The sequence below is a fragment of the Galleria mellonella genome, unplaced genomic scaffold (genome assembly GCF_026898425.1).
Source record: "Galleria mellonella isolate WM207_F2 unplaced genomic scaffold, CSIRO_AGI_GalMel_v1 utg270, whole genome shotgun sequence".
NCBI lineage: Eukaryota > Metazoa > Arthropoda > Insecta > Lepidoptera > Pyralidae > Galleria > Galleria mellonella.
Genome location: NW_026442062.1, coordinates 509,373 through 521,115, shown reverse-complemented (window position 1 = coordinate 521,115; position 11,743 = coordinate 509,373). Strand labels below are relative to the sequence as shown.

Below are 11,743 nucleotides of genomic sequence, written 5' to 3'. Positions count from 1 at the left end.
ATTAAATAGAAAATTGTTTTTTATTTATTTTTTTTTTTTTTTTCTTAAGTTAAAGGACAAGGCAAACAACTCGATGACGGAAAAACAAATATACGGATAAAAGGACAAAATTCTAATTTCATGAAAAACGTCCAAAAAGGATATTATAAAATTCATCTAAAAATCTTAAATAAATATAATTATAGCACAAATAAATATTTCATTTAGAGAATGAAAGTTTTTTATTTCTAGTAGCTTTCACCTGAGGGAGACTTTGTACAAAAGTCGTTTGCTTGGGCACCTTTGTTTCATTCGTGTTTCTACCGTGAAGCAGTTGTGTTTGCATGACCGTGTTTCGGTTTGAAGGGTGGGATATGGCAGTGAATTTACAGGGTACAAAGCAATAACACTTAAGTCCTAAGGAATGGCAACGCATGGAGCGGTATCATGGGCGAAACAGTATACTCTGTTATGTCCATGGAACTGCTCATGTCTACAGGCGACGGTTACCACTTTCCACCAGGTGGGCCGTCAGCTTGTTTGACATTCTAAGTTGCATGAAATAAAATTACTCAAACACTTCTAAAGTACCTCCATGTCACCTTTAGGTACTCATATTTTCACGGTCATATTGCTGAAAATTATGACTTGAAACACTTCCAGTACCTATAATCGGGAAGAGAAATAATTGTTTATATTAAGAACTAACAACCCCATTGCTAGCAACTTAAGCTACCAGGTCGACCTCCACGCAGTTCCCAATAATAATAACAATATATTTATTTATGTCTCCTCACAAACAACTTAAATTTACACATAGGTATTTAGGATAAAAAAAATTAAAATAATATGGAACTCTGCTGTGAGGAGTTGGTGTCTGTAATAGGTTAAGACCTGTAGTACTGATCACCAGGCCCCAAACCGACATGTATTTAAATAATAATTAGATAAAATACATTCCACTGAAATTACACAATCCAAAAATAAAAACAAAAAACAATAATTAATAAAAGGAGATAAAAAAGAACAATAAAGTTAATATTGGAAAAAAAAAGAGTGTTTGCGTGTGTGTGTGCATGTGTGTGTTGTGTGTGTGTGTGTGTGTGATTGCGCGCGCGTGTATGTGTGTGTGTGTAAGTGCGTGTGTGTGCATGTATTCTGATGTGTATGCGTGAAAGTATAAATAAATTTGCATATATATTTTTGTATGTATATGCATATGTTATAATAATAGACACGTTTATCAACTTAAAAACAGTTAATGGAAATCATCGTTGAATGAATTCGTTACGGGCCAACTGACCTGCTTCCATTCTCACCTATCATTCTTGCCTGGTGCCTCACCAGCGTATACCGATAGCACAGGCGGATTTATTACTCATGTTCCATTACCATTTACTAAAAAGTGCTTAGAATCACTAAAACGTGAATGATTCCCTTGTTTTAGAAAGCGCTCATAATTTAGGCGGATCGTAAACTTGATATTCTTTCTCTTTGCATCAAGAAACAATTTAATAAACGTAGTCGGAAAGCCTTATCCCTTGACGTAAATAAATTGTACTTTAACATTAAAGAGCTGACATAAAAAAATGGTACAGACGAGACAGCCAACAAATGTTTCCCAGCCAAACTGACGGATGTCAAGATAATAGCTCCCCGGGGCGACCACAGCAGCTTACACCACGCCGCGAACAGACGCAGGTAATGTGTGTTCTGGGGGTAGGGATTATTAGTAATAGGGAGGTTACTCCCCATTCCTCCCTAGAAACAACCGTAGATAATTCCCAATATACCTGATCGCCACAACGAGCCGACTGAAGACCAGTTTTTTTTTTTTTATTTGTAATTATATAAAAAACATTACAAATAACAATTAATTCTTAATAAATATGTGTAATAAATGGGGGGAGGGATTGCTAGTAATGGGAGGTCAGTCCTCATTGGTATCAATATACCCTATCAGGTCGACCCTCACGCGGTTCCCCCTGAAAACTATCATTACTGATTTATTGTTGAATTCGTCAGGATGGGCTAACTGACCTGCCTTCTCAGGGGGGAAAAGGAGTTGTTAGTTATGGGGATTAGAAAGTTATGGGGATTAGAAACCCTATTACTAGCAATATACCCTATCAGGTCGACCTCCTCGCGGTTCCCCCTGGAAACCATCGTGACTGATTCATTATTGAATTTGTCACGACGAGCTAACTGACCTGCTTCATCGTCACCTATCACCCTTCACTGGTGCTACGCCAGCGTATACAGATAGCGCAGGCGGGGTAACAATTCCATTATCATCCATTAAAAAAAAGATCTGCCTTTTCATACCCACTAATTATCTCTCACTGGTGCCCTGCCAGTGTATACAGATAATACAGGCGGTGTTACCATACTAGTGTCAGCCATTAAAAAAAAAGGTTTAAAATTGAAACAAATGTAAACATACATACATATCTGTCACGCCTGTCTCCCATTAGGGTAGGCAGAAACAATGGAACGCCAAACGCTAAATGTAAACATGTAATAACAGAAAGTAATCGATTCACTATTCGCACCACGATTTTAATAAACGCAAAGCAAACACCCACTGAACATGTGAACGGCATTAAATCTACTACGCAGGTACGTTTCTGTAGCAACTGAGAACTTTCTTCGGTAATAAGAAGAAAAAAGTTGGTTAGCATTGTTACTATTAGGTATTACCAACAGATTGTTTCATTAAAAAAAAACTAATATTATCTATGTTTTCTTTTATTTTTTTTAAGTTTATTTCCGCCCGCATAGAATTTTTCAAATAGATACTATCGAATTGGAATAGGATTTATATTATTTTTTCTTTATTAGTCATTGCCAAATCTAATCCCAGCTTGCTAGTCACAAAAAATATTTAAGTGATTAACTTTATACATGCGTCGATTCTATATTATCAAAATCGGTTCAGAATTGCTTAAAATATCACGTAATCTTAGATTACAATGTATTTATGTATATCTTTTAATCTGTACTTTATACTACTGCATTTCACTTGAAATGTTTATATGTCTATGTTTATTTTATGTTTCCGACGCAATAAAGCGTTAAATAAATAAATAAGTACCATGACGTCATACAAAAAAAAAATTAAAGGCGAATTTATAATTATCTGCTTTTTAAAGATGTCAGTAAAGAAAAATATGGAATACTTATTTCAAAGAAAAAAACATTAACAGTTACTCTTCGATTCAAACAGGTATAAAATAAATACATGCAATTTAATTTCGTACTAGAAAATAATGGAATCAAGCTAAAAGAAAATCCGCCGTAAGTCGCGTTTACATTATCCAATTTACCGTGCACCGATTAGGTGTATTTGAGTGCAGAATAAATTGAATAATCCCTCCCTTTATATTAACAAATCTAAAAAAATAAATATGCTAAATATTGCCATATTCCATTAAAAAATATATCAAAATGTTGCCACCTTAGTTTACATAATTAGTTATTTATATTTGTAAAATTTCGCCGTGTGATCTCAACAAAGAATGTGCCATCCTTTTCTTTTCCGTAAGTGTAGCATCGTCTCTCTTAAAACATCACCCAATCCTAACTGTTGTTGCCAACCCGCCTGCCAAGCACTACGAGTAAAACTCCTCTTTATAGGAGAAGCCTATGTTCAGCAGTGGGCAATTAATAGCTGATATATTAACTAAATCTATTATCAACACGATTACAGTAATAAATAACTAATTTTTATTCCAATACATTTCATAATAAGCATTTTTGAATAGTTATTTTTTTATCTACCACCCAGTTTGGACAGTAATTTCAGCTGAGAAGAACGGGTAAGAAACAGCTATTGCTTTTTTTTCAAATAAAAATAAATTAAATGTTGTAAACTAAGTTTTAAAAGTCTTTGAGTTTTAAATTTATAGCCAAAGGTCGTGTAATTTTAATATGGTAACACTGTTAGTGAATTTACTAGTACTCAGAGCCGTAAAAACCATTTCAAACTAAAAAAACTAGACTACAGAGAGAGATATACTAAATAAAATTACCTATAACAGCAATTTAAGAACTAAAATTATTGTTAGAAATTACATTTGCCTTTTTTGGCACTTGATTGAAATAGGTACTGTTTCTCGAATAAAAGTGTATTTGCGCCAATTTGAGCGTATTTGTTTGCTTTTCACCCCAGATGGTTAATGTAATACACGCCTTACGCAGCGAGCTGTCCACTAACTGGACATTCCGACAGATCCTGATTGGGTTTCTGTGTTTTCTGCTTTGTAGGAACAAACAAAAGGCGCATGAAGAAAACTAGAGCCGCGCCGCCAGCCACCGGGAATCACTCAATAGACATTGTGTTACTGTTCACTAGTAGAGCGTGCACTAATTTCAATACGTACGTAGATAGAGAAAACTCCATTTTGCGTCTAGATTCGTTTCACGCTTTAAAAACAATACGTTACAAGAAACACGTGGAAATAAATGTTCTTTTTGAAATGGTTAGATTAAGGAATAGAGCATAACTTTTAATAAATCTTATATTTTATTAATAAACATATTTTAACATAGCAAACGCAAATGACAGACAAAACTAGAGAGATTGAATACAAGATATTGGCTTGCACAGAGTTCTTTCCAAATTTTTTTTTATAAATTTTACCTATTTACGACAGTTCTAAATACAACACATCTCGGCATATATTTATTTAATTACTTCTATGGGATATGTTCATTTAACATGGTAAAAAGTAGTCTTCGTCCTATATAGTATATGGAACGCCATATAGTACTTACCTGTATACCAAATTTCATATTAATCGATTAAGATGTTAGGACATCAAGAAGTAACAAACAAACAAACTCACTTTCACATTTTTTTTATTTATTTCTTTAAAGGAACACCAACAGCATATTGCATTATAACATATATAACAAAAAATAATGCGCATGCCTCTTAAAGGTATTCACAGCATTTACTTTAACATAATTATACAATATGAAAGGAATTAAACAATTTTAAAGAATTAAATAATACAAGACTACAAATATTTTAAAAGTTGCTATAGATATATATATATATATATATATATATATATATATATATATATATATATATATATCCTCAGGAATGGCAACGCATGGGGTGGGGGATATCACGGGCGAAACAGTATACTCTGTTATGTCCACGGTACTGCTCATGTCTATAGGCAACGGTTACCACTTTCCATCAGGTGGGCCGTCAGCTTGTTTGCCATTCTAAGTTGTATAAAAAAAGACACCAATCCTCGTACAATAATGTACAATCAATCAATTGGAACTATAATAAAAAAAAACAATAGATTGTTAATCACATCAACCGGAGCCCCATTTTGATCTAACACATCAGCGAACAATAGAGGACGTGTTAAAGAAAAGACTCGAATTAAAGGGAATAATGGGGTGTCCTTAATTATTAATTAATTATCGGAATACGTCGCAGACAGGCGGGCCACAATGGGCGGCCGCTCCTCGTTTTATTACCACTTCTCATTGTTCCAGCAAAAGATTCTGTTTGGTCATCTCATCCCTCTCCTTGTATTGTTGAGCTGGAACGAATAGGAACCTCTCTTCGTTTGAATTTTCTACAATGAATTTCTGAGTGCGGTAACATAGTACCTAATATTGCAGTTTCACCGAACATAAGTTCATTTATACTTTAAATTATAAATGGGAAAGATTTGATTGTTTGTTTATAATGGATAAAGCCAACGCCTACCAAAGTAAAGCGACCTAGAAGCTGGGAGAAGATTTTGATCGCGAGCTTTTACAATTTGACTGGCTACTTGGTGTCAATTCCTTTACGAAACCAAAGAAGCATTAACGCTGAATGGTATACTACCAAATGCTTGGCAGAAGTTTTCTCTGTTGTGAGCAACAAGCGACTAAACACAGGGCTCCGCGGGCTACTACTCCACCACGATAATATTGCCCACACCGCAAAAAATCAGCTCAAAGGGATACAATTTTCGTCACCAGATGATGCGCTCTCAGCGTTCGAGCAGGCTGTAAACGAGGTGTCTGCGGCGACCTGAAAAAAGTGTTTCGAAAACTGATTCAGACGCATGAAACTTTGTATAGAGGCTGGTGGAAAGTACTTTGAAAAGATGTAATAAAAATATATCTATAGAACATTTTTTTAGTGTCGCAAAACTGTGTGAGTGTCCCACGCATTACGCGCGTTGCCGACCCTGAAGAAACCTCTTTACCCCCCTTGAAAAACCCCATTTTGTAGTGTCATGTGGAAACCTCGGCAAGGAGCTCATTCCATGACCAGAGTGTTCGTGAGAGAAATCATCTCTGAAATCGCGCTGTACGCGACCATTTAGGCTGTAGGGTATGAGGGTGAACTCCCTGTCGACAGTGAGCTGTACATATTACATGCATAAATTATGATTCATCAGAATAGAAAGTCGAATAAAATTCATCAAAGAAGAGCAAATTTAATGTCACAGATATAAGTTTATTTGATAATATAAACAGCACTCAAGATAACATTATTCAGAGCTCAAGGAGTTTAATAAACTTAAGCGCTTATTGCTTTATTTCATTATAAACAATGTACTTTCACTGCACTTCATATTTTGTATTTTTTTTAAACAACTTAGAATGGCAAACAAGCTGACGGCCCACCTGATGGAAAGTAGTAACCGTCGCCTATAGACATGAGCAGTACCATGGACATAACAGAGTATACTGTTTCGCCCATGATACCCCCCATGCGTTGCCATTCCTGAGGACTCAGGTGTTATTCCTCCGTACCCAGTAAATTCACGCCATATCCCACCCTTCAAACCGAAACACAGCCATGCAAACACAACTGCTTCACGGTTGAAACACTAATGGGACAGAGGTACCCAAGCAATCGACTTTTGTACAAAGTGTCTCTCTGGAAGACTACAATAATTATTAAAACCATGTTTATTTTTAACGTATACTTTACTGCGTAAATAAAATATAGTAACAGTACTTATTAAATATCTGATAATTTATTCTTGTGATAAAATTTTCCTTGAAGTGGAAAGTTTATCTTAGTGTAAAGAGTTATTATGAAAGTGAAAGACAATGGCCTAAAGTACAAACCAAAAAATATACATAAAGGTACAAAAGACGGCCTTATCTCTAGCGATCTATCTTATCTCCTATAGACAATCTTTAATTAAAGGAGAACAGAATGTTATTTTTTTTTTTAATAGATGATAATGCAATGATAACCCCGCCTACGCTAACAGTATACGCTGCCAGGGCACCAGTCGGGGATGACATCTGCGAATGAAAGGGCAGGTCAGCTAGCCCATAATGAATTAACTAATGAATTAATTATTTAATTCAGCACGATCCAATCGTGAATTCCAAATGTATTCATCACGATGGGCTAACTGGCCTGCCTTTTTCATTCTCATCTACCATTACTCACTGGTGACTCGCCAGCGTGTACCGTTCACGCAGACGAAGCTATCATTTCATTATCATCCATTAAAAAAAATACTGTATTTACACCAAATTTTATGACAATTGGTTAAGCCATTAAGACATCAAGTGGTAACACAAAAACAAAGTCACTAATAAAAATTTTAAACTATTGCTAATATAGAATTTTTTTATGAGTGAAAATGGTATGGTGACCCCGCCTGCGCTAACGGGATACGCTGGCGGAGCACCAGTGAAGGGTGATAGATGAGAATAAAAACAGGTCAGTTAGGCCATCATGATGAATTCATCAAGAATTAATCATGATAGTTTCCAGATAGAACCTCGAGGAGGTCGACCTGGTTGGGTATATTGCTAGCAATGGCATTCTCAGTCTCCATTACTAACAATCCCTTTCCCCCGGCTAATATAGAATTTCACGTCACAACAAAAAAACTAGAAGCCCTAAATATACTTATAATTGAGTGGAGGCATGATCACACATGGCATTAGACTTGGGCGAAACATTTCACGGCCCAGTTAACTGCGTAATGCAAACCCGAAACTTATTGAATAGGAAAGCAGGGATCCAATAAAAAACCTGTCAAACCCAACCAAGGGACAGGTGGAGGTAGGTATCAGTCGCGCCTCTCGCGTAATCTTTGCGTCTCAATCCGTGAGACAGGCGATTTACATAAAACAAAGATTTCCCGCCATAAATAAGTATATTTATATTACGACACCTTATTTCACACATTTGCTCGAATTACAAAATAGCTAGTCGTTCTTTTTAAGTATCTTTTTTTTTATACAACTTAGAATGGCAAACAAGCTGACGGCCCACCTGATGGAAAGTGGTAACCGTCACCTATAGACATGAGCAGTACCATGGATATAATAGAGTATACTGTTTCGCCCATGATACCCCCCATGCGTTGCCATTCCTGAGGACTCAGGTGTTATTCCTCTGTACCCTGTAAATTCACGCCATATCCCACCCTTCAAACCGAAACACAGCCATGCAAACACAACTGCTTCACGATTGAAACACAAATGGGACAGAGGTACCCAAGCAATCTACTTTTGTACAAAATCTCCCTCTGGTAAAGTACCTATTAGCTTATCCTGTCCATTCTATTTACAAAATACTTGTCTTATTTATTAGTAATAGTAATATAAAAATTTAATTCAAATCTACCCAAACCTACCCAAAATTCCTAGGGGAAGGGATTGTTAATAATGAGGAGTTTAATCCCCATTGCTATCAATATACCCTATCAGGTCGACCTCCACGCGGTTCCCCCTGGAAACTATCGTGACCAATTTAACATTGAATTCGTCACGATGGGCTAACTGACCTGCCTTTTCATCCTCACCTATCACCGCTCACTAGTACCCCGCTAGTGTATACCGATAGCGCAGGCGGGGTAACCATGGCGTATTCACCAATAAAAAAAAAATACCGTAGAACGGGGCTATTTGGTTTATTTTTTTGCAAAATCATGTATTTAATAAAAGAGCAATGCATTAATTTACTCGACAGGGGGTTTTTTGACCAGTTCCTATAATACCTTTTTAATGACTACCACTACAATAAGTCTATCATGCGTAGTTTTGAAGATATATGTTTTTAAGTATGCTATTCCAAATATTGCTACTTTGGGGCTATTTGGTATCCTATGTAGAAGCTAAACAATTTTTGACATTTTATAAAACTGTGCTTAATAAAACCGTTAGAGAGACATTTGGAACTATTCTAGAATAGACTGCCTTGAAGTTTATCGCAATTTGATTCTTATCGGTTAAGAAAATAGTGAATTATATGAAGTTAGTCATGAAAACAAAATTATTATTTTAAATAAAATGGGGTTATTTGGAATTAGAAGTAAATGTAATAAGATGTGCCTATTATAAGTAAAGCAATATTTGGAATTCTTAAGGGGAGGCTGTTTTCAATTTTTACGTGATAGCTAATAGATATAATTAATTCTGTAATAGGTATAGGTATAAATAAAAATACTTAATATATTTTTAATCAAATTATTTTATAATCTTCATTATGAAAAGAAACATAATAGTAACTACTAGGTACATACCTAGTTAAAGCTACATAAATGCTATAAAATGTAACAAAAGATTATAAATTTTGCTTAACATAAAAACAAATTCTGGAAAAATAAAGTGGCTTAAAGTATCTCAAAAATACACCATATCGCTTTCTTCAGCGAGAAGAAACTCGTTTTTCTTCATAGGATTATTATTCATAATAATTTTTTTCACAATCCATATGTCATCAACTTCATCGCGATAAATTTTCTTGCTAATCCAAAACGCAAGCTGTGGCTTTTTAATAGTTTTGTAAAAATTAACACTGTAATTATATTTTTGTCCATCAAATTTAATATTTTCGATAAATCCAATGTAATATTTGTATATCCAATGTAACTTGTCATTGTATATTTTTATTTATGGTGCAATAAAGAGTTAAATAAATAAATAAATAAAATATTTACTGTTTTTATCATCACAGTAGAGTACCAAAACTCGTAAGTCAGTTGTATCCAAAGGAAATCCCCAAGGGCTCAGTAATTGTATATATTCTACAAAAGTCTTCTCTTCCTCTATTGAAAATAGAGTTGGGTGCCCAGCTTTTTCTTGCGTGCAATTTTTGTTTCTAGATTTCCTACTCAAAGTGCTCATTGGAATATTGTAATTTTTGGAAGCCTCTTTTAATTTCATTAAACCATTTTAAATGGCTTTTATTGCGTTTTCTAGACTTTCTTTAGAATAACTTAGATATGGTGGATGTGTTTTACCGCAACGTGAGTTGGTATATTTCCTTTGATATGTTCACACCATGATTTTTTCTTGATTTTCCCTGTGTGGAAAGAATAAAATTATTTTATATAATATAAATTATTTTAAATAATAAATTATATTAAAAAATATTTTATATACTATTTTATAAATTTTTTTAATATATTTTTAATAGGTAATTTGATTTTATTTTTTCATTTTATTATTATATTTTATTTTTTAATATTTTTTTATTATTTATTTTTTATATAAAGTCGTGAAAATAACGGCGCAACTTTAAATTATTCAATGTCGGCACTGACTTATATGCTAGCCTGCTCACACCTAAAGACATTATATAAATTCGCCTGGGAATATTAGTCCCATTTTTTAGATTAGGTATTTTGCCGAATTTAATTTGATGACTGGGAACTGACTTACCCTTAAATATCTTTTTTTGCACTTTTGGGGCTATTTGAAACCATCACTCAAACCCGTACTAATGCATAAAGAATCGTTAGATGGGGCTATTTGAAATAATATTCCAAATAACCCCAAAATTAATCTCAAAAAGCCCCAATCACAAAAAGTAGAAACAGTAGCTAGCTCGACAGAGATATAAAATAGCAACATACACCCCTGAAATCTACGGAAAATACACGTATACATAGTTTAACTTGCATGGTACATACCTTTCTACGTTTCATGCGTCAGACGAAAGTTAAATACTTACGAAAAAGAGCGAAAATTCTTTTTTTTTTTTAAACACTTGCTGCGTCGTGTAATGCTTAACTATAACCTCAAAAATTTTAAAAAAATTTACAATAGTCGTTGTGTTACCAGGTGACAACAAATATTCTACTCATTGCTAAATTAAAAAATATACGTAGATAATCAAATCTTTTATTTAAGAAATTCCATTTAACCCCACGACTTGCAAATAGCCCCTTTCTACGGTACTAAATTCCTAATTCATTATTTCCCATCCTGTTTTCTATCTGTTATTGGTAGCATATTGGACAAATTAACCCCTTGCTAATGTATAAAAAAAATGCGGTCAAGTGCGAGTCAGATTCGCGCAACTACGGTTCCGTACAAAATCATCACATTAATTTTTTTTTAAATTAATTCAAATTTACAGTTTATGTATTTTGTCCTTTACTTGCGCTATATGACACTACTTGTTGCCAAATTTAATGATTCTAGGTCAACGGGAACTATTCTATAGGTTTTGATTCTCATTGCGAATGTCAAAATATGTGATATAAATGGAACATATATCTCCATATTTTTTACTGTACACTAATTTTAAAACTCGCTATCGAATATTTAGCATTTTATGAGTTATTTATTAATCAGATATTTAGTCAAATAAAGTTGCCATTCATAAAATAAAAATAAATCTCCTCCATCTTATTTATCTTACAACAGTTATATAAGGGGATAACGGTTTGTTAATAATGGGGTTTAAGAGTCCCATCACTAGAAATATACCCATCACCAATAATTTCTTTCCTCCTCTAGCAGCTCTGCTGCTATA

At 34.2% G+C, this 11,743-nt stretch overlaps 1 long non-coding RNA gene across 1 annotated transcript; it reads right to left on the bottom strand.

Moving 5' to 3' along the window:
* Positions 1-9,431: 9,431 nt before the first annotated feature.
* On the bottom strand, positions 9,432-11,127 carry LOC128200793 (uncharacterized). Its single transcript, XR_008252875.1, has 2 exons — positions 10,896-11,127; positions 9,432-10,285 (listed from the first exon to the last, which is right to left on the bottom strand). It is a non-coding gene; the product is annotated as an uncharacterized LOC128200793 (long non-coding RNA).
* Between the last annotated feature and the right edge of the window lie 616 nt (positions 11,128-11,743).